Source organism: Procambarus clarkii, chromosome 43, assembly GCF_040958095.1.
Source record: "Procambarus clarkii isolate CNS0578487 chromosome 43, FALCON_Pclarkii_2.0, whole genome shotgun sequence".
In the NCBI taxonomy this organism is placed as follows: Eukaryota; Metazoa; Arthropoda; class Malacostraca; order Decapoda; family Cambaridae; genus Procambarus; species Procambarus clarkii.
In genome coordinates this window covers 31293937-31315684 of record NC_091192.1, presented here as the reverse complement: position 1 = coordinate 31315684, position 21748 = coordinate 31293937, and the positions used below count along the sequence as shown (strand labels likewise).

The 21748-nt window shown below is 43.5% G+C and overlaps 1 protein-coding gene across 1 annotated transcript in view; it reads left to right on the top strand.

Annotated features, from left to right (window-relative positions):
* The window catches only part of LOC123755912 (uncharacterized), a 205395-nt gene that overhangs the window by 75117 nt on the left and 108530 nt on the right, over window positions 1–21748 (top strand). The gene's annotated exons all lie outside the window — the stretch shown is intronic.

Here is a 21748-nt window from a genome sequence, read left to right as displayed (position 1 = left end):
GTCATCCTGGTGGCGCCTGTTAACGGCGTCAGACGATACCTCAGACAATACTGTGACACAGCCACTGACTGAGCGCTGTGTCACAGGATAGTGAATATTATCAACGGATCTGGAAGAAAGTGCTTTCCTGAGGGGGGGACATCTTGGAGACGGGGCGTTTCCTGCCCGTTTACTCCATGTGTGGCAAGGCTCAAGCTGCCTGCCGGGTTTTTGTTTTTTTTGGACGTGAAGGTATTCCTGCTCGGGCAGCTTATGGCCGCTGCTCGGGCTGGTCGGGTTGCTGAAGCTTCAGCAGTGTCATGTGTGGCTCCATAACCACCTCAACCACAGACGGGAAGCTGGTCCCTCCCCCCCCCTCGCTGACACAACCCCCCCCCCCCCCCCCCAAGGTGTCAGCGTGGCTATATGGCTACAATGCTCGTTGCTGGCGTCAGAGTGCAATATTTTCTATGTGTACAGCTCCTTGCATCAGTCTACTGTGGTGTGTTCAATGTAGCTGCCGAACACATGTGTTCGGCAGCTACATTGTTTTGTGTGTACTCACCTAGTTGTGTTTGCGGGGGTTGAGCTCTGGCTCTTTGGTCCCGCCTCTCAACCGTCAATCAACAGGTGTACAGATTCCTCAGCCTATTGGGCTCTATCATATCTACACTTGAAACTGTGTATGGAGTCAGCCTCCACCACATCACTGTCTAATGCATTCCATTTATTAACCACTCTGACACTAAAAAAGTTCATTCTAATATCTCTGTGGCTCATTTGGGCACTCACTTTCCACCTGTGTCCCTTTGTGCGTGTGCCACCCGTGTTAAATAATCCATCCTTGTCCACCCTGTCAATTCCCCTGAAAATCTTCTATGTGCTGATCATGGATCCCCCAATCTCTTCTGTCTCCCAGCGACGTGAGGTGCAGTTCACGCAGCCTTTCTTCATAACTCATGCCTCTTAGTTCTGGGACTAGTCTAGTGGCATACCTCTGAACTTTTTTCTAGCTTCGTCTTGTGCTTGACAAGGTACGGGCTCTTTGCTAGGGCCACATACTCCAGGATTGGTCTTACATATGTGGTGTACAAGATTCTGAAAGATTCCTTTCACGTGTTTCTGAAGGCTGTTCTGATGTTAGCCAGCCTCGCATACACCGTCGATGTTATTCTTTTGATGTGGGCTTCAGGAGACAGGTTTGGTGTGCTATCAACTCCTAGATATTTCTCTCTGTCCGTTTGATGAAGGACTTCATCTCCCATTCATTGTCTGGCCTCCTATTTCCTCCCCCTAGTTTCATTACCTTACACTTACTTGGGTTGAACTTTAATAGCCATTTGTTTGACCTATCCTTCAGTTTGTTTAGGTCAACTTGTAGCCTCATACTATCTTCCTGTCTTAATCCTCCTCATAATTTTAGCATCATCAGCAAACATTGAGAGAAACGAGTCTATTCCCTCTGGAAGATCATTTATATATATCAGGAACAGTATAGGTCCAAGGACCGAACCTTGAGGGACTCCACTGGTAACGCCTCGCCACTTTGAGACCTCACCCCTCACAGTGACTCTCTGTCTTCTGTTGCTTTGGTACTCCCTTATCCAGTGGAGTACCTTCCCTTTCACTTCTGCCTGCATCTCCAGTTTGTGCACTGGTCTCTTATGTGGCACTGTGCCAAAAGCTTTCTGGTAATCCAAAAATATGCAGCCTGCCCATTCCTCTCTTTCTTGCCTGATTTTTGTTGCCTGGTCATAGAATTCAATTAATCCTGTGAGGCATGATCTGCCATCCCTGAACCCATGTTGATGTGTTACAAAGTTCTTCCGCTCCAGATGTTCCACTAGCTTTTTTCGCACAATCTTCTCCATTATCGTACATGGTATACAAGTTAGTGACACTGGCCTGTAGTTCAGTGCCTCCTGTCTGTCACCCTTCTTGAATATTGGGACTACATTAGCCGTCCTTTGGACTACAACTTGGACTACATTCAAAATTTTTGGCAATTCACCAGCTGTTACCAGTTATACACCATGGCGAGTGGCTGGCACAGAGTTTCTGCTCGTTCCTTCAGTATCCAAGGTGAGATTCCATCCGGGCCTATAGCCTTTGTCACTTCCAATTCTAGCAGATGCTTCCTCACGTCCCCATTGGTAATCCCAAACTCAACTAGTGGTGATTGGTTAGATATTCCTTCTCCTATCTCTGGGACTTTCCCTTGCTCTACTGTGAAGACCTCCTGGAATTCCTTATTGAGTTCATCGCACACTTCCTTATCATTTGTAGTGAATGTGTCTGCCCCTATCCTCAGTTTCATTACCTGTTCCTTCACTGTTGTTTTTCTCCTGATGTGGCTTTGCAGCAATTTAAGCTGAGTCTTTGCCTTGCTTGCTATGTAATTTTCATATTGTCTTTCTGCCTCTCTTCTCACCCTGATGTATTCATTCCTGGCGCTCTGGTATCTTTCTCTGCTCACTTGTGTTCTATTATTTTTGTAGTTTCTCCACGCCCTTTTACTTAGTTGCTTTGCTAGCTTAATAGTAGACATCCATCAGTCTCAGGAGATTATGGGGTTGCGCTCTGGTTGTCGGTCTGGAGTGGCCTCTCCAGGGCGCAAAGCCAGGGTAGGTTGATACTGGGGAGAAGCTGTTACCCATGCACCAGGTCCACCCCTCTCCATGGCGCCGAAAGTCTCCAATGGAAAGCTAAACGCCAATATGATTGGTTCCAGCGCCGTCGCAGGAACTATGAGCTCCTGAGTTGACCTCGAAGTTAGTGAAATAAAGCTCAGGAACTCCAGACCCAGAGACCGCCGTGGGGTCGCCTAGTATAGCACACATATATACTATATTATACCTCAGATATCATGTATTAGGCCTAGGATGGTTAAGTTTGCTTAGTCAAAGCAACACAAGTAAAAAAAATAGTTTTCTGGTTTGCCCAACACAAAAGTTCAGATTTTGCGAGACAGTGTATATATACATTTGTAGCTTATATCGAGGTCCCTCCCCCCCCCCCCACACACACACAAGGTTGAACTACTGACCCTCCCAGGATGCTACTCCATAACAAGCTGATTAACTCCTAGGGTTGTTGTTGTTGTTAAAGATTCGCTACATGGAACAAAAAGTTCCAAGTAGCACGGGCTATGGTGAGCCCGTAGTGCCTTTTTGAACTCCTGGGGTACTTTTTTAGTGCTGGGTGAACTGGGGCATTAGGTAATGGTACATGTGCCCAACTATATTTCTGTCTTGCCCAGGTTTTGCACCCGGAATTCCCGATTGTGAATCTAGGACGAAGCCAACTGCATTACTGAGACCCTGTAGTACATCAGTTTTCTGGCCTTGGCGGATTATATACGTCAAAATGCGATGTATAATATTACTGTTCGAGAGGACGGGTTGACTCATTGTAGCTCTCAGAGTAGTGACTGAACAAGACTCATTATAGCTCTCAGAGTAGTGACTGAACAAGACTCATTATAGCTCTCACAGTAGTGACTGAATAAGACTCATTATAGCTCTCACAGTAGTGACTGAACAAGACTCATTATAGCTCTCACAGTAGTGACTGAATAAGACTCATTATAGCTCTCAGAGTAGTGACTGAACAAGACTCATTATAGCTCTCACAGTAGTGACTGAACAAGACTCATTATAGCTCTCACAGTAGTGACTGAACAAGACTCATTATAGCTCTCACAGTAGTGACTGAATAAGACTCATTATAGCTCTCACAGTAGTGACTGAACAAGACTCATTATAGCTCTCACAGTAGTGACTGAACAAGACTCATTATAGCTCTCAGAGTAGTGACTGAACAAGACTCATTATAGCTCTCAGAGTAGTGACTGAACAAGACTCATTATAGCTCTCAGAGTAGTGACTGAACAAGACTCATTATAGCTCTCACAGTAGTGACTGAACAAGACTCATTATAGCTCTCAGAGTAGTGACTGAACAAGACTCATTATAGCTCTCAGAGTAGTGACTGAACAAGACTCATTATAGCTCTCACAGTAGTGACTGAACAAGACTCATTATAGCTCTCAGAGTAGTGACTGAACAAGACTCATTATAGCTCTCAGAGTAGTGTCTGAACAAGACTCATTATAGCTCTCAGAGTAGTGACTGAACAAGACTCATTATAGCTCTCAGAGCAGTGTCTGAACAAGACTCATTATAGCTCTCAGAGTAGTGACTGAACAAGACTCATTATAGCTCTCACAGTAGTGACTGAACAAGACTCATTATAGCTCTCACAGTAGTGACTGAACAAGACTCATTATAGCTCTCAGAGTAGTGACTGAACAAGACTCATTATAGCTCTCACAGTAGTGACTGAACAAGACTCATTATAGCTCTCAGAGTAGTGACTGAACAAGACTCATTATAGCTCTCACAGTAGTGACTGAACAAGACTCATTATAGCTCTCACAGTAGTGACTGAATAAGACTCATTATAGCTCTCACAGTAGTGACTGAACAAGACTCATTATAGCTCTCACAGTAGTGACTGAACAAGACTCATTATAGCTCTCAGAGTAGTGACTGAACAGGACTCATTATAGCTCACATAGTAGTGACTGAACAAGACTCATTATAGCTCTCAGAGTAGTGACTGAACAAGACTCATTATAGCTCTCAGAGTAGTGACTGAACAAGACTCATTATAGCTCTCAGAGTAGTGACTGAACAAGACTCATTATAGCTCTCAGAGTAGTGACTGAACAAGACTCATTATAGCTCTCACAGTAGTGACTGAACAAGACTCATTATAGCTCTCACAGTAGTGACTGAATAAGACTCATTATAGCTCTCACAGTAGTGACTGAACAAGACTCATTATAGCTCTCACAGTAGTGACTGAACAAGACTCATTATAGCTCTCACAGTAGTGACTGAATAAGACTCATTATAGCTCTCACAGTAGTGACTGAACAAGACTCATTATAGCTCTCACAGTAGTGACTGAACGAGACTCATTATAGCTCTCACAGTAGTGACTGAATAAGACTCATTATAGCTCTCACAGTAGTGACTGAACAAGACTCATTATAGCTCTCACAGTAGTGACTGAACAAGACTCATTATAGCTCTCACAGTAGTGACTGAACAAGACTCATTATAGCTCTCACAGTAGTGACTGAACAAGACTCATTATAGCTCTCAGAGTAGTGACTGAACAAGACTCATTATAGCTCTCAGAGTAGTGACTGAACAAGACTCATTATAGCTCTCAGAGTAGTGACTGAACAAGACTCATTATAGCTCTCAGAGTAGTGACTGAACAAGACTCATTATAGCTCACATAGTAGTGACTGAACAAGACTCATTATAGCTCTCAGAGTAGTGACTGAACAAGACTCATTATAGCTCTCAGAGTAGTGACTGAACAAGACTCATTATAGCTCTCAGAGTAGTGACTGAACAAGACTCATTATAGCTCTCAGAGTAGTGACTGAACAAGACTCATTATAGCTCTCACAGTAGTGACTGAACAAGACTCATTATAGCTCTCACAGTAGTGACTGAATAAGACTCATTATAGCTCTCACAGTAGTGACTGAACAAGACTCATTATAGCTCTCAGAGTAGTGACTGAACAAGACTCATTATAGCTCACATAGTAGTGACTGAACAAGACTCATTATAGCTCTCAGAGTAGTGACTGAACAAGACTCATTATAGCTCTCAGAGTAGTGACTGAACAAGACTCATTATAGCTCTCAGAGTAGTGACTGAACAAGACTCATTATAGCTCTCACAGTAGTGACTGAACAAGACTCATTATAGCTCTCACAGTAGTGACTGAATAAGACTCATTATAGCTCTCACAGTAGTGACTGAACAAGACTCATTATAGCTCTCACAGTAGTGACTGAATAAGACTCATTATAGCTCTCACAGTAGTGACTTAACAAGACTCATTATAGCTCTCAGAGTAGTGACTGAACAGGACTCATTATAGCTCACATAGTAGTGACTGAACAAGACTCATTATAGCTCTCAGAGTAGTGACTGAACAAGACTCATTATAGCTCTCAGAGTAGTGACTGAACAAGACTCATTATAGCTCTCAGAGTAGTGACTGAACAAGACTCATTATAGCTCTCACAGTAGTGACTGAACAAGACTCATTATAGCTCTCACAGTAGTGACTGAATAAGACTCATTATAGCTCTCACAGTAGTGACTGAACAAGACTCATTATAGCTCTCACAGCAGTGACTGAACAAGACTCATTATAGCTCTCACAGTAGTGACTGAATAAGACTCATTATAGCTCTCACAGTAGTGACTGAACAAGACTCATTATAGCTCTCACAGTAGTGACTGAACAAGACTCATTATAGCTCTCACAGTAGTGACTGAATAAGACTCATTATAGCTCTCACAGTAGTGACTGAACAAGACTCATTATAGCTCTCACAGTAGTGACTGAACAAGACTCATTATAGCTCTCACAGTAGTGACTGAACAAGACTCATTATAGCTCTCACAGTAGTGACTGAACAAGACTCATTATAGCTCTCACAGTAGTGACTGAACAAGACTCATTATAGGTCTCACAGTAGTGACTGAATAAGACTCATTATAGCTCTCAGAGTAGTGACTGAACAAGACTCATTATAGCTCTCACAGTAGTGACTGAACAAGACTCATTATAGCTCTCACAGTAGTGACTGAATAAGAGTCATTATAGCTCTCAGAGTAGTGACTGAACAAGACTCATTATAGCTCTCACAGTAGTGACTGAACAAGACTCATTATAGCTCTCACAGTAGTGACTGAACAAGACTCATTATAGCTCTCACAGTAGTGACTGAACAAGACTCATTGTAGCTCTCAGAGTAGTGACTGAACAAGACTCATTATAGCTCTCAGAGTAGTGACTGAACAAGACTCATTATAGCTCTCAGAGTAGTGACTGAACAAGACTCATTATAGCTCTCATAGTAGTGACTGAACAAGAACTAATTACTCCTGACAGATTCAGGTATGAATTTTTATTTATGGCTGTTTTGTTCAGTACAAAGTTATACCGTACCATGTTCTACATTACCATGTTTTTGCTAGCTAACATCTCGGATTAAACCATGGGGGGCCTCGTCTGCGTTTTATTTACCTCCTTTTGGGCTGGGACGAACTTGTCTGCTGTCTCCTTACACGTCTGTGTGACGTAGTTCCTCATGCCTTGGGCCGTCTGCTGCCTCCTTACACGTCTGTGTGACGTAGTTCCTCATGCCTTGGGACCGTCTGCTGCCTCCTTACACGTCTGTGTGACGTAGTTCCTCATGCCTTGGGCCGTCTGCTGCCTCCTTACACGTCTGTGTGACGTAGTTCCTCATGCCTTGGGACCGTCTGCTGCCTCCTTACACGTCTGTGTGACGTAGTTCATCATGCCTTGGGGCCGTCTGCTGCCTCCTTACACGTCTGTGTGACGTAGTTCCTCATGCCTTGGGACCGTCTGCTGCCTCCTTACACGTCTGTGTGACGTAGTTCCTCATGCCTTGGGACCGTCTGCTGCCTCCTTACACGTCTGTGTGACGTAGTTCCTCATGCCTTGGGACCGTCTGCTGCTTCCTTACACGTCTGTGTGACGTAGTTCCTCATGCCTTGGGACCGTCTGCTGCCTCCTTACACGTCTGTGTGACGTAGTTCCTCATGCCTTGGGACCGTCTGCTGCCTCCTTACACGTCTGTGTGACGTAGTTCCTCATGCCTTGGGACCGTCTGCTGCTTCCTTACACGTCTGTGTGACGTAGTTCCTCATGCCTTGGGACCGTCTGCTGCTTCCTTACACGTCTGTGTGACGTAGTTCCTCATGCCTTGGGACCGTCTGCTGCCTCCTTACACGTCTGTGTGACGTAGTTCCTCATGCCTTGGGACCGTCTGCTGCCTCCTTACACGTCTGTGTGACGTAGTTCCTCATGCCTTGGGACCGTCTGCTGCCTCCTTACACGTCTGTGTGACGTAGTTCCTCATGCCTTGGGACCGTCTGCTGCCTCCTTACACGTCTGTGTGACGTAGTTCCTCATGCCTTGGGACCGTCTGCTGCCTCCTTACACGTCTGTGTGACGTAGTTCCTCATGCCTTGGGACCGTCTGCTGCCTCCTTACACGTCTGTGTGACGTAGTTCCTCATGCCTTGGGACCGTCTGCTGCTTCCTTACACGTCTGTGTGACGTAGTTCCTCATGCCTTGGGACCGTCTGCTGCCTCCTTACACGTCTGTGTGACGTAGTTCCTCATGCCTTGGGACCGTCTGCTGCCTCCTTACACGTCTGTGTGACGTAGTTCCTCATGCCTTGGGACCGTCTGCTGCCTCCTTACACGTCTGTGTGACGTAGTTCCTCATGCCTTGGGACCGTCTGCTGCCTCCTTACACGTCTGTGTGACGTAGTTCCTCATGCCTTGGGACCGTCTGCTGCTTCCTTACACGTCTGTGTGACGTAGTTCCTCATGCCTTGGGACCGTCTGCTGCCTCCTTACACGTCTGTGTGACGTAGTTCCTCATGCCTTGGGACCGTCTGCTGCTTCCTTACACGTCTGTGTGACGTAGTTCCTCATGCCTTGGGACCGTCTGCTGCCTCCTTACACGTCTGTGTGACGTAGTTCCTCATGCCTTGGGACCGTCTGCTGCTTCCTTACACGTCTGTGTGACGTAGTTCCTCATGCCTTGGGGCCGTCTTGCCTCTGAGCTCTTTCTCAACACTAACGACAGCCGTGGCGACGGGCAGCAGCGACTCAGAGCGTGTTGGTCTTTCCAGCGCCCCCAGCGGGGACCTTGGGGCACGCCATCACCGCTGCGACGCCTCCCTCCTGCTGGACGGTCATCTTAAATAATAGCTGCCTCCCACACCGGCTAAATCTGGACCAACGAAGACGGGCTCACCATAGCCCGTGCTACTTGGAACTTTTCGTTCCAGGTAGCGAATCTACAACAACAACAATGGACCAATGACTTCGATCTAACATTGAACTAAAGTGGATTTAACGTTGATTCTATATAGTAGGATCTTAAGTGGGTGAAGGATGTTAATGTAACATTGAACCAATGTTGATAGAACGTTACTTGGGCATGTTTTGCCCACTGTAGAATATACTTCAGTGCCCCCCGGGCAGACCCAGGGGGCAAAAGAAAGCCATGCAACGTTTAAACAACGTTGCTGCCATGTCACTTTAAGGTCTTTTACCCAAGGGTAAATCTGGTCCAATGACGTTGATGGAATGTTGTATTACGTGTCTGGAACACGTCTTGCTCTGGATTATTCCGCCTTTCTCATGCCTCAAATGCACTAAGGTTCAAGTACGTTTATTGAGACAATAAAATATATTTCAAGGGGATAGCGTAGCTTAAAGGTATTTCTACCCTCCTCCTGAGCACTTGGGTACATCATAACTGAAGTATGAGGTTTGTGAGTAATGAGGAAGAGCATCGCTGGAAGATGCCCAAACCCAGAGTAGCCAGGACACCTTATCTGGAGTCATCCACCTCCAGTTGAACCTGAATATCGTGTAACGGTGAACCCCACAAGCACTCAAGCGCTTGCTCACCTTGCCATCAAGAAAAATGTCTTCCTGGCTAAAGTGATGGCGATTAAAACCATGAAGTTATTGAAAGAGAAATAATATCCGAGAATAGCTACAGTATGTGGTAGTATCCCCTGAAAAACCGGTTGACATTTGGTTTTGAGAACGGGAATGTTTGGCGGGTTGAGGTGTTGGCGTAGCGCGCGCTCCGCCACTCGCCGCTGGGACACCACTAGTATAAATGAAACATTACGTGTCGGATAAATTACAAACTTTATCAATATTTGAGACGGAACAAAGTGCACCTCCTGACTGTAAACTATTACAGCATTAAGCAGTAGTCTAAATGTGGACGGCTGCTTAATGATATATATATATATATATATATATATATATATATATATATATATATATATATATATATATATATATATATATATATATATATATATATATATATATATATATATATATATATATATATATATATATATAAAACCTAGAAGGGGTACCACATCTGGTGCAAGTGTAGGGACCCATAGCCTCGGAGAAGAAAATAAAGAGTACTCAGAGAAGACCTTGTGGATCCACTTTGATATTTTCTTCTCCTACCACCCCTATTCTTTTGGTATGTGTGTATATTTATCTAACTTTATTTGAAAATGCCATTACACAAAAAGGGTTACAACATTGGTTACATGCAGGGTACAAGGCTGCTTGTCACAAGTTGAACAGCTCCTCCAGCTCCTCAGATGGCGGGCAGGAACCATGGATGCAGTGAGCATTTCCTCTCTGGATTGCCACACTAAGGCGCTGAAAAAGAAAACTGGCAGCTCTAGGGTCTCTAGTTGTTTCAATTAGCTTAGACCCCAACTCCTTCAAAAAACTTGCAGCACTTTTACCCCAGGCACCAAGTGTCTCTGAGGCAATGGGGACAAAATTGTAGTGGTGATCAAGGTCTCTGTATTTACGTGACTTGGCCGCTTCCCGGTGATTGGCAGCTCCTCCTGCTTGTGTAGCACTGAAGTCAACATAGGTGTTGCCTAAAGTTGAAACGCAAGTGTAGTCCCACACCAACTGTCTACCATTCTTCCAGGGGTTCACCGTGATTCCGTCTGGGCGACCGACAGGCTCATCAGAATTGCGGGACATTAACGGGGCTCTCTCTCTGCTGGACAACCGGCTGTGGTAAGGCTTCTCTTAATAATGTCATTGACCTCGCCGTGTCTTGCATGCCATCCTCCTGTCCTTTGACAGAGAAGGCCATGTCCGTACCTGTCGGTCTCTGCCTCGCCGCAAATACACCTGTATTCGGTGTGGATTGGGGCAGCGAGGCGGAGAGCCACGGCAATTTGGCGGGCCTGCGGTGAGAGACGGGTGCCGGTTGCTGACATTGGGGTTGCTAATAAGAAATCACCTGCATGGGGAGCTGCTACAGCTCTAAGTCGGGCAGTGTCATGTGGTGTTGTCGCAGCTTCTAGCAAAGTCGCAGCTTCTTGGTCGGTAATGGGGCGATCCCAGCTGGATTGCTTATGGGCTTCAGGAAACAGTGGTTGGGGTGCTGGTCCTGCGAGAGAGACCCATTTGGTGGTGCAGTCTGTGAAGCTGGGATCATGTACCCCAGCCTGTTGAACTAGGTGCTCAGGTAGGATTTCCTTCATCAAGTTGTCAGACCCCACTGAAGAGGACAGGAACGCTGGTACCGCAATTTGTGTTGCTGTGCGCACGCCAAGGCCCCCGAGTCTGACAGGAAGGGAGGCCTGTTTCCACTGTGAGTCGCTGAGGGAAAGATTGAGGGCTTTTTCTAGTGTTGATTTCAGCAAGCTGTCATACTCTTCTAATTTAATATTGTTGAAAGATGGCGAACATCTTAGAAAGTAGGTCAGCCTGGGGAGGGACAAGCATCTGGTGATGAGGTAAAGTGCATCATGAGCATCGATGTCTTCAATCCTCTCGTTCATCCTCTTCAGGTCAGTGATCTTCTTACCAAGGACCCCGTCGATGGCATTCCTTCCAAGAGGAGCACCTAGGAGAGTGCTGTCCTCAGGGTTAGTTGTATGAATGTCAGGCAAAACAACCTTTATTTGCTCTATTATGTTCTGGTTGGTGGAAGTTATTTCGCACTTGGAAGAGTTCAGGGTGAGGCCTAGACTTGCTCCTTAATTATTCTTATGTCATCCAAGAGAGTACCATCGGCTGGGGAGCCGGCTAGAGTACCATCGTCCAAAAACCAAATGTTGAGCTCACTGGACAGGTTATCGGTGACTTCCTTGATAACTAGGCAGAAATGAAAAGGAGCAAGGGGGTCACCCTGTTGGACACCTTCTTGTGATTCAATTTCATGTTCCCCAAAGAGCAGAGTTAAATTCTTGCTGTAGCATGAGTTTACAAACGGGTTTATATAACCCGTTTGTATATATATATATATATATATATATATATATATATATATATATATATATATATATATATATATATATATATATATATATTATTAAATATGACCGAAAAAGTAAGATTAATAATTCTAACACGAATTTTCTCAATCTTTCGTACATTACGCTTCACTGTTGGAGGTAAATCAAAAATCACTTCTCCAAAATTCATTTTTATTTCTAGTCTGACGCGACACGGGCGCGTTTCGTAAAACTTATTACATTTTCAAAGACTTCACAAATACACAACTGATTAGAACTTACGTCTCTCTGATATTATATCTACATTTGAGTGAGGTGGGAAGGGTGATGTGGCATTAACACAAGACAGAACAGGAGGGGATATTAATAGGGTATTAAAAGTATCAACACAAGACAGAACAGAAACAATGGGTATTGAATAGAAGTGTTTGTAGAAAGCCTATTGGTCCATATTTCTTGATGCTTCTATATTGGAGCGGAGTCTTGAGGTGGGTAGAATATAGTTGTGCAATAATTGGCTGTTGATTGCTGATTTAAAAGAGACTAACGTCGTCTATGCCTTCAAATGCCCACTTGGGGACTGTAAGCTCCAAAAAAACCAGTATATAGGCAAGACAACAACATCTCTTTCTAGGCGTTTAACGATGCATAAGCAACAGGGCTCCATTAAGGAACATATAATCTCTTCCCATAACCAAACCATCGCCAGAGAAATCCTAGTAAACAACACAGAAATCATCGATAGATACAGCGATAGCAGGCGGCTTGAACTTTGCAAGGCACTACACATCAAGAAGTCAACACCAGCAATCAACAGCCAATTATTGCACAACTATATTCTACCCACCTCAAGACTCCGCTCCAATATAGAAGCATCAAGAAATATGGACCAATAGGTTTTCTACAAACACTTCTATTCAATACCCATTGTTTCTGTTCTGTCTTGTGTTGATACTTTTAATACCCTATTAATATCCCCTCCTGTTCTGTCTTGTGTTAATGCCACATCACCCTTCCCACCTCACTCAAATGTAGATATAATATCAGAGAGACGTAAGTTCTAATCAGTTGTGTATTTGTGAAGTCTTTGAAAATGTAATAAGTTTTACGAAACGCGCCCGTGTCGCGTCAGACTAGAAATAAAAATGAATTTTGGAGAAGTGATTTTTGATTTACCTCCAACAGTGAAGCGTAATGTACGAAAGATTGAGAAAATTCGTGTTAGAATTATTAATCTTACTTTTTCGGTCATATTTAATAATATATGTCTACAGGAAAGACTGCTACCAAAATATACTAATATATATATATATATATATATATATATATATATATATATATATATATGTCGTACCTAGTAGCCAGAACGCACTTCTCAGCCTACTATGCAAGGCCCAATTTGCCTAATAAGCCAAGTTTTCATGAATTAATTGTTTTTCGACTACCTAACCTACCTAACCTAACCTAACCTAACTTTTTCGGCTACCTAACCTAACCTAACCTGTAAAGATAGGTTAGGTTAGGTTAGGTAGGGTTGGTTAGGTTCGGTCATATATCTACGTTAATTTTAACTCCAATAAAAAACAATTGACCTCATACATAATGAAATGGGTAGCTTTATCATTTCATAAGAAAAAAATTAGAGAAAATATGTTAATTCAGGAAAACTTGGCTTATTAGGCAAATCGGGCCTTGCATAGTAGGCTGAGAAGTGCGTTCTGGCTACTAGGTACGACATATATATATATATATATATATATATATATATATATATATATATATATTGTGACGATAATCTCCTTCAAGAGATTGAGCCTGCTCTTCCCTCCATAATTACGTCTTCACAACTATATAAAAGACTATGGAAGAAATGTCCAACAACGACAACAAACACCAGCAAGGCTTGCCAGGGTGAGCAGAAACGTATGCAACCAGCCACCTGTTCGAACTCCAACCACCAAACTACCCGTTGATCGCTACGACTCCGCTGATTGGTCGCCGGTCTGGCTGCACCTGCCTCGCCCCCCCCCCAATACTACCTGATGTCTGGGGTCGCCCCAACATCAGTCTTCAGAATGTTCCGTGCTTTCGTAGCCAGCACTCCTCCCAGCTAGACGTTAGCGTGTACTGAGAGAGGTGGTGGCTTTAAGCCAATATTCCAGCACCTCCCACTTACCTTTGTGTTGCACTTCTTGTTATTTTGCCTTAACGTAACTTTTCATTGTGTCATTTAAGTATTCTTATTATTTTGATTGATTGATTTTATTATACATATTTGTTTGTGCATTATTTTCATGTTTTGATTTATTTAACGTAATTAAAATTTCATTGTTAAAGTTTTACTTGTGTTTTGTGTGTCTTCTCCTTACCTTACCACAGACGAAGTTCCAGTTTTTCTATTTTTTTTATAACTATGTGACGAGGCCATACCCCTAGCCTTAAACAGCCGAACACCAACGCGTTACCGTCACAAGTTATATGGGGGCCTGTCCTAGGAGCCTCACTCAGGTACTGGTGCCAAGTGGTAATTTATGGTAAGCGTATTTAACTCTGTTAACGTAGCTTTACTATTTTTCATTCAATTTCATTTTTTATAAGGTGCGGTGTATTGTGCATTACGAGAGTAACATATAGTGAAGGTGAGACAACTTTGGATTACGTGGTGACTGTAGGCCGCAGTCATACTCTTAATTGGTCATCTCTCCCTCCTTGTTATTACTCGTATTTACCATCTATGTCCCTTGAATATTTCTCATTCTGACAGATCATCATATTGGTACCCTGGTACTGTGGTCTGCCCCGGGTCAAGAGTACCCAATCTTCTGCAATCTGACTGTAGGAGGACAAAGAGGGCCATAGTTCCTCTAGCTCGAACTTTAGTTGCTGAATTGGGACCTCAGCAGCAGTTCTCGTCACCAGTTGACACCTCGCACCCCTACACGTCAGTCAGAGATGATGATACATACAACGGTAGGGAATTAGCTTATTTTTTCAGAGCACAAAAGTTCGCTAATTCTGTAAGTATCATATTAAATTCAGTGGGAAAAACTTGCTTTATGTCCTATAGAGACTTGGCAAGGTATGCCTACATCCTTGGACTACCAATTTTACTTTTGAAGCATTTAACTGTTTCATTTGTTTTCGAAACTTTGTTTCATTTGTTAGTAGGATTTTCTTGCCCTTATTCTCTTACATGAGTACCGGGTACAAGATTTCCTGCGCCCTTGATTTAATTTAATCATTTAATATCTTTCACTTAACGTTAATTGTTAAAGATCACACAGGATAGGTGCCAGTTGCCACGTTGTCCTGTTTCTGACATTTCATTATTGAACATTCGTGTACCTTTATTTGCTAATTTCACCATGTTTCGTCTCCAAGCTTTCCGTGCAAATCCAGCAGGTGAAATAGGGACTTTAAGTCGTGCCAAGAGGACTGAATTACAAACTCTTGCACATGAGTATCAACTAGAAGTTCCCTACCAAGCCAACAAAAATGACCTACACAACCTGTTGCTGGATTACTATTTAGAGCAAGGTAAGATAGACTCTGAAACTCATGAAACTTACTATATTGCAGATAAACCTGACTTGGCAACGCTGAAACTCAAACTAGAACTGGCAAAGATTGAAGAACGAACAGCTGCCATACGGAGGGAAGAACAAGAACGCGAGGTCGCATTACTCCGTGAACGTGAACGAGTACAGCTTGAAGCACTCCAGGAGCGGGAACGCGTACAGCTTGAAACCAAACAACGCGAGTTGGAAATGCAACGTGAACATGACAAGCAACAAGCAACTCTGGCTCTAGAGTGTCGTCAACGGGAATACACGTTGGAAACTTCACACCTCGCTCAACGCCAGCAAGCTACTGCCAATCTTCCCGTCAGTTTTAATATATCACATGCAAGTAAGTTAATGCCATCCTTTGTAGAAGCAGAAGTTGATGTGTTCTTTACCACCTTTGAAACCCTTGCTAATCAACTCAGTTGGCCTGTCAACCAATGGGCCACACTTCTCAGAGTCCATCTTACAGGTAGAGCTGCAGTCACACTCAGTACTTTGGCGTCTGAGAATGACTACTACACTCTGAAACAAGCAGTGTTGGACGCCTACCTCCTCTCTACTGAAAGTTATAGAAGGAAATTCCGTGACCACCTGAAGGCAAGTACCACTACCTTCCTCGAGTTTGCTAACACGAAACGGAGGTATTTCATGAAATGGCTGGAAGCAGCACATGTCTCTACTTTTGCAGAACTCGTCAACCTGATGCTTGTTGAAGAATTCTTGAGACGTGTGCCGCCTCCTGTCCGCCTCTACTTAGCAGATAAAGAAGAAACCGACTACCTGAAGTGTGCTAAGTCGGCTGACACTTACAGCCTCATCCACCGGCTGACACCTGAACCATCCTCCAGTAAGAAGTCGTGGTACAGTTACGAGAAGGTGAGCCCCGATCAAGCTGGTTCACAACTGTACTGCAAGTATTGTAGACTCTATGGACATACCATAGACAAGTGTGGTAAGTCTCAATACAAGGGAACCACTGACCAACAACGACCCAAACCAACTCCTCCTAAGTCCGGTAAGCCTGTGATGAATGTTGGTGTTGATGTTAATGATCTTTCTCTTTTCAGTAACCACCTGTATACTGGAACTGTCTCTGCCAACGGTTCAAATCCGGAGGGACGTTTCAAATTGAAGATCTTGAGGGACACAGCGGCTCTACAATCGATCATCTTGAAGTCGGCTGTGCCCAACATAGTCTACACCGGGGAAACAGTCTTCATCACTGACCTCACTGCTACCACTCCATACCCTCTCGCCAGAGTCCACCTGGATTGTCCCTACGTGAACGGGGAAGTCCAAGTCGCCGTCAGGGAAAAGCCTTTTCCCATGCCTAGAGTGCAACTTCTCCTAGGCAACGACTTGGCAGAAGACCTGCAAACGACCAACCTGATCGTCATGGACAAACCCCAGGTGTGTAACTCTGTGCCAATAAATCCTATTCTTGAGTATGTTCCAGCAGAGGTTCAAGAGAGTGATGAAGTTTCTCCTCCGGTTCTCGTGACCACCCGTGCACAAGCCGCACGTCCACAGCCAGCTGACTCTACTGCTACCGCTGTCCCTCAAGACCCTCAGAAACTACCCCTGCATCTGACCAAGTTGGAGTTCCGTAAGTTGCAGAGGGAAGATCTTACTTTAACACCATTGTTTTTCCAGGCTGAGACTCAACCCGACAGTATTCCTGGGTTCTTCCTAGAGAACGACTTGCTCTACCGCAGATATAGACCCAGTAAACTGAAGGAGGAGGACGATTGGGCCAACACCGAACAACTTGTGATTCCCACCAGCCTGCGGCCCACTATTCTACACCTGGCCCATGGAGCATTCTCCCACTACGGCTTCAACAAGACTTACCATGGGATTCGCCAAGACTACTACTGGCCAGGTATGGTAAATAACGTCAAACAGTACGTAAAACAGTGTCATACATGTCAGATGGCAGGCAAACCGAACGTCTCCATTCCCAGAGCACCACTGATTCCCATACAGGTGCCTGCGGAACCTTTCCACAGACTCATAATAGACTGTGTTGGTCCTTTACCTCGGACCAGTTCAGGTAACGCCTACATCCTAACCATCCTGTGTCCTACCACCAGATTTCCCATAGCAGTTCCAGTGAAGAACATCACGGCTGCTACGGTTATCAAACATCTATTGAAGATCTTCACTCAATACGGATTTCCCAGGGAGATTCAAAGTGACTGTGGCACCAACTTCACCAGTGATCTCTTCAAAAGGACACTGGAGGAGTTCAACATCAAACAGGTATTGTCCAGCCCCTATCATCCTGCTTCACAGGGTTCTCTTGAACGTAGTCATCAGACCATCAAAGCACTCTTGAAAAAGTTTTGTAGTGAAACCTCAAAGGATTGGGATAAGCAGATTGACCTAATAATGTGTATTTTCAGAAGTCTCCCCAATGAGTCCCTAGGAGTATCTCCTTATGAGATGCTCTACGGCCGTAAGTGCCGTACTCCCCTTAAGGCTTTCAAAGACTCTCTCAGAGATGCCACCTTCAGTGAGCATCAGAATGTGCCCCAGTTTCTTCAAAACCTTCAACACATTCTAGAGAGAGTCCACCGCTTTGCCCATGATAATCTATTGAAAGCCCAGGTGAGAATGAAGACTCATTACGACCAGACCAGCAAAGTAAGAAAATTCAAGCCGGGAGACTTCGTCCTTGCTTATTTCCCTATCCCAGGTTCACCTTTACAAAACAGATTTTCAGGACCCTACTGCGTCAAAGAGTGCAGAAGCAACAACACCTACGTCATAGAGACTCCAGATAGGCGGCGGAAGACCCAGCTGTGCCACGTCAACCTCCTGAAGCAATATAATGGTACTCCTCCCACTGTCTTGATAAACTATTCTACTTTCACAGAACCCTACATCCACAGTGAGACCATCCCGGCTTCTTCTCCCGAAAGCACTGACAAGGAGTCGGCGCTTTCTAATTCCAAAATCCTTAATGATCTTCCCAAATGCTTTCAGGATAATACTCGTGCTCCTATGCCCTCTTCTAATTCCACTCTCACCTCGTCAGATAAGCCCTACATCCTCCATGTCGACGCCAATGGTACCGACGATGGTGGTGTCGTGATGCAGCAACGAGGCGAGAAGAATACACCTGTCAGCGACTACTGCTACAAGGAACGACGGAACAATTGGCAAGGAGCTACTCTTCCTCATCCTGAAGCTTCAGCACTTCACTCCACACCTGAAAAGTGCTCGGTCCACCATCAATACGGACCACACCACCCTACACCTCCTGCAGCACGCCCACTTCTCATCTCAACGTCTTCTACTATGGGCTTGCTACCTGCAGAAATTCAACCTGGAGACACGCTATACCAAGAGTCTGACAACATCTTAGCCCATGATCTCTCCAGAGTTTATGAAGTAGAAGCAACTCCATCCATTACTCCACCACATAACGACGTACTTCTTCCAGAACCGCAGGCTTCGGGGGAGAGTTGTGACGATAATCTCCTTCAAGAGATTGAGCCTGCTCTTCCCTCCATAATTACGTCTTCACAACTATATAAAAGACTATGGAAGAAATGTCCAACAACGACAACAAACACCAGCAAGGCTTGCCAGGGTGAGCAGAAACGTATGCAACCAGCCACCTGTTCGAACTCCAACCACCAAACTACCCGTTGATCGCTACGACTCCGCTGATTGGTCGCCGGTCTGGCTGCACCTGCCTCGCCCCCCCCCCAATACTACCTGATGTCTGGGGTCGCCCCAACATCAGTCTTCAGAATGTTCCGTGCTTTCGTAGCCAGCACTCCTCCCAGCTAGACGTTAGCGTGTACTGAGAGAGGTGGTGGCTTTAAGCCAATATTCCAGCACCTCCCACTTACCTTTGTGTTGCACTTCTTGTTATTTTGCCTTAACGTAACTTTTCATTGTGTCATTTAAGTATTCTTATTATTTTGATTGATTGATTTTATTATACATATTTGTTTGTGCATTATTTTCATGTTTTGATTTATTTAACGTAATTAAAATTTCATTGTTAAAGTTTTACTTGTGTTTTGTGTGTCTTCTCCTTACCTTACCACAGACGAAGTTCCAGTTTTTCTATTTTTTTTTATAACTATGTGACGAGGCCATACCCCTAGCCTTAAACAGCCGAACACCAACGCGTTACCGTCACAATATATATATATATATATATATATATATATATATATATATATATATATATATATGCGGAAAAACCACAAAGAAATGGGAAAGAGAAGTGAACGTTTCGGCCTGTTAGAGCCTTTGTCAACACCAGACTGACTAGAGAAAGAGAGAGAGGATGCAGGCCAACACCTGGAACCTGACCAACCCATCTCTAGGGAAAGGATTACAAGAAACAGGAAAGGTCAAAGAGGATTAAGCGGTCAGAGAATAAGGATGAAAGGTTAAAGAAAAGCCTCATGAACACAATAAATGAATATAAAATTGTAATGAGACATTGTCAGCCTCCCTTTCAGAGTTTTTTCTTAAACTGTTGTGTAATATTGTAACTTAATATTAGTGATCGTCAATTGCATATATATATATATATATATATATATATATATATATATATATATATATATATATATTATATATATATATATATATATCGTACCTAGTAGCCAGAATGCACTTCTCAGCCTACTATGCAAGGCCCGATTTGCCTAATAAGCCAAGTTTTCCTGAATTAATATATTTTCTCTAATTTTTTTCCTTATGAAATGATAAAGCTACCCATTTCATAATGTATGAGGTCAATTTTTTTTATTGGAGTTAAAATTAACGTAGATATATGACCGAACCTAACCAACCCTACCTAACCTAACCTAACCTATCTTTATAGGTTAGGTAACCGAAAAAGTTAGGTTAGGTTAGGTTAGGTAGGTTAGGTAGTCGAAAAACAATTAATTCATGAAAACTTGGCTTATTAGGCAAATTGGGCCTTGCATAGTAGGCTGAGATGTGCGTTCTGGCTATTAGGTACGACATATATATATATATATATATATATATATATATATATATATATATATATATATATATATATATATATATATATATATATATATATATATGTAGTTGAATATGTATGTACATATATATATATATATGTAGTTGAATATGACCGAAAAGGTAAGATTAATAATTCTAACACGAATTTTCTCAATATTTCTTATGTTTATCTTCACTGTCGGTGGTAATGGAAATATAAATTCTCCAAAATTCATTTTTATTTATGATCTGACGCCTGAACGCGTTTCGTAATGGCTAATTACATTTTCAAAGACTTAATTTACACACAAATTCATCATACGTAGACTCGTTTTGGGTGAGGTGATAGTGTACAAAAGTTTTGGGTGAGGTGACAAACCTATGACAGAACACGAATTAATGGGTATGAAAACATAAAAATGGAAGTAACTGCAGAAGGCCTATTGGCCCATACTTCCTCTTGCTGCTTCCATGTTGATTCGGGGTCTTGAAGTGGGTAGAATATAGTTGTGCATTAATTGGATGTTGATCGCTAGTGTTGATTTTTTTATGTGTAGTGCCTCGCTGATGTAGAGTCTCCTGCTATCATTGTATTTATCGATGATTTCTGTGTTACTTGTTATGATTTCTCTGGTTGTGGGAAAAGATTATATGTTCCTTGATGGAGCCCTGTTGATTGTGCATTGTTAATCGCCTAGAAAGAGACGTTGTTGTCTTGCCTATATAATGAGTTCTTTGGGGCTTACAGTCCCCAAGCAGACATGTGAAGGCAAAGACGACGTTGGTTTCCTTCAAGGCGTTCTGTTCTGTTTCATCAGTGTGTTGGCCGTTTTTTTGTTTTTGTAGTAAATTGTCAATTGTATTTTCTGATTTTTATCTGTAGGGATAATGTTCCTATCAATTATATCTTTCAGGACACTTTCCTTCGTTTTGTGAGCCGTCGAAAAGAAGTTCTGTAAAACAGTCAAATAGAGGGAACAAGTGTTGTGTTGGTTGACTCTTCAGAGGTTGCATGGAGTTTCACCTTTCTATTTATGATGTCTTCAACGAAACCGTTAGAGAAACCGTTGTTGACTAGGACCTGCCTTACCCTACAGAGTTCTTCATCGACTTGCTTCCAATCTGAGCTGTGGCTGAAAGCACAGTCGACGTAAACGTTGACAACACTCCTCCTGTACCTGTCTGGGCAGTCACTGTTGGCATTGAGACACATTCCTATGTTTGTTTCCGTAGTGTAGACTGCAGTGTG